Source organism: Porites lutea, chromosome 6, assembly GCF_958299795.1.
Source record: "Porites lutea chromosome 6, jaPorLute2.1, whole genome shotgun sequence".
Taxonomy (NCBI): Eukaryota; Metazoa; Cnidaria; class Anthozoa; order Scleractinia; family Poritidae; genus Porites; species Porites lutea.
Genome location: NC_133206.1, coordinates 13,158,726 through 13,161,523, shown reverse-complemented (window position 1 = coordinate 13,161,523; position 2,798 = coordinate 13,158,726).

Here is a 2,798-nt window from a genome sequence, read left to right as displayed (position 1 = left end):
GCTCCCGACTAGTAACTGCGACCGGCCTAAATTGGAATTCAATTGTACGGCTTCTGAATCGGCCCTTACAGTAGAATATCAGCTGAAATAAGTTACGTTTTTTGTTGTAACAGTACCCTTCTTTTGAACAAATAAAGCATAACACCCACGACAACAATTAGACAAAAGCCAACCAGCGAAGCAGAGAGAATGACTCCTTGACTTCTAGAGAAGAACGTCTCGTTAGATTCTGCTCTTTCTGAAAAATAAATAAATAAAAATAAGGGAAAATGCTATATTGCAAGTTAAAAGTAAGTGAAAAGGGTGGTATCATATTTTCAGTTCCCATTTTGTATTGATCAGAACAGTAAAAAAAATACAGGGAGAGAAAGAAATCATGGTAAAAACCTACAAGAAATTCTGCTCTTGCCAATTAAAATAATACAACAGCATATCACGATTGACTCGATTGACACCCGAATCTATCATTCCCTTTTTCATACGTAGGACATATGTTGTTTGATTTGACTTGTAAGCCATTCAAGCTTCCTTTGTTCTATGTTCCAATATCTGATGATAGGCCACGAGTTGATATTTTGCACCCGATATTACAAACTTGTTTAGTTCTAAATAATTCTTTTCACCTTTTTCAAATGATGCTGTGGAAGTACTAATATGTGATCCAGGGCTAAAACTCTTAGAAAGACCTTAAGTGTTTGTGTTTGAAGTTTTTGAAACAGGGGTTGAATTGGACGCTGTGGACGATTTTTCTCTGTGGCTGAGGGACTAGTATCCGATCCTGATGGCGTAGAGAATGTCACCAATATCGTGGTGGATGCCGTCTTCACCACCGCGGTAGTCGAAGTTTCTGTAGTACTTGATGATGTAAACGATGACGTAGTGGATTCTAATGACGTAGATGCTGTTGTAGCAACTGTTGTTGCTTCTGTGGTTGTTGTTGGGGCAGTTGATGACGTAATGGATTCTGCAGTTGATGACGTGGCTGCGTGTCGTTATTTCTGTGGTAGTTCGTGGTGTAGATGATGACGTAGTAGATTCTGTACTTGATGACGTAGGCCCTGACGTAGTTGTTGTAGGTGCATCTGTGATACTTGGTGGTGAAGACGATGACGTGGTTGCCGTAGTAGGCACTGTTGTGGTGAATGACGTAGACGGTGGTGTTGTTTCTCCTGTGGAAGTTGGTGGCGTGGTTGATGTTTGTTCAGCCATCTGTGAATATATTACAACCATTTTTATGTTTTTTCTTTCATTAGGATTTTTTTTTTTTTTTCAACCTCGTGAATTTTTATCCCGTTACTCGTTTTCTCGTTACTCCGTTACTCGTTACTCGTTACTGCGTTACTCTGTTTAGTAACACCTTTCTAGCCTTTTTGTCTGAAATATAGCCGAAAGAGCCACTACTGAGGTCAAGAAAAAGATAAATAAGCCAAAAATAAAAAAATCTTCTAAATGAATATATTACCGATTTGATGTCTCTTGTGTTCGAGGACTATCACTTATAAAATTCAGTTATTTTGATTCTTGTCATGTTTTCTTTTACTTTGATCAGGAGCCGGCTCCTGCTGTGATATTTTGTCTTTGATTAAAAAGAAAAATATTCTTGGTTTTAGTGTCTCATTTTTATTTTCCAGCTAATGATTGTTTTTTTTCTTTCGAGCGGTACATTATGTATTGCATGGAGAATTCTTCGTTCTGTAGGTGTTTCCTGGAAGGGGAGCACTCCCTTATTTGACCTTGACGGTAGTGTGCCCCTCAGCAGGGCATGGCTTTCAGAGTCTTGGAGCGGAATCCTTTACACGAATGTAAAGGTTGGGTATAAGCAGTCTACATTTGTGATGTTACTTTGAAAAATGAGTTACTTCTGTATGAGAAACAAAATGAATCAGAGATCTATTATATGGTCTCTTTTCGTAAGCGGGGTGTTAGTTTGAATTTAAGGCCTCGGTGACAAAACCCAAACTTTCCTTTATTGCATTCCTCGGGTATTTTTTTTCTTGAGATTAGTGAGACTTTGGACTGAAGCGCGATGTCCTGTAGTTCCTCCGTGAATAGATTCTTTTGTTTTTGCTTAACTTTTATGCGACTGCTCTGATGGTTGTTAAGGCAGCTTCCTCGGAACACACCCTCGTGTCTCGTTCGGCCATGATATATGTCTGAGTGTCCTGGCCTTGGGTATTGCTGACCTCCCACTACTGAAGCTGTCACGTGGGTGAGATCCATATTTATCTCATTTTGACAATCAAAAACGCCATTTGAGAAATCAAGGGCAATAAACTTTGAAAATCAACGATAAAATGAAAAATCAAAATGAAACACTGAAACAAAAATATTTTTCTTTTTAAGACAAAATATCAAAATCAAAGAAAACAATACAACAATACAAGTTGTAATTCTGAGTGATACTCCTCGAGCACGGTAGACATCAAATTAGGTAGAGGATATTTAGTGAACATATTGTAAACAGAGCCGTAGCTACAGTAGCTAGGGAGGCCTGTTGAGCCAGACACATCAAGTTTGTGGATGGAGTTGTTTTCTTTAGACTCAGTTTATAGTTTGATTATAGTGACTTGCAATTGTTTGCCATTTTCACATTCGAGGTCGATTTTTCGGTGACATATCTCATGAGTGCTGAAAATAGCGTTTCGGTGAAAACAGCCTTTGGGAACTCGTGATAATGCCCCCCGTTACAAAATACCTAGCTACGGCCCTGGTAAATCCCTCATGGGCCATCCGCTTGGGTCTAATCTAACTCTTTTCTTTTCTTTTTTTCTTGACTTCATTCAATAAGGGCTCTTTCA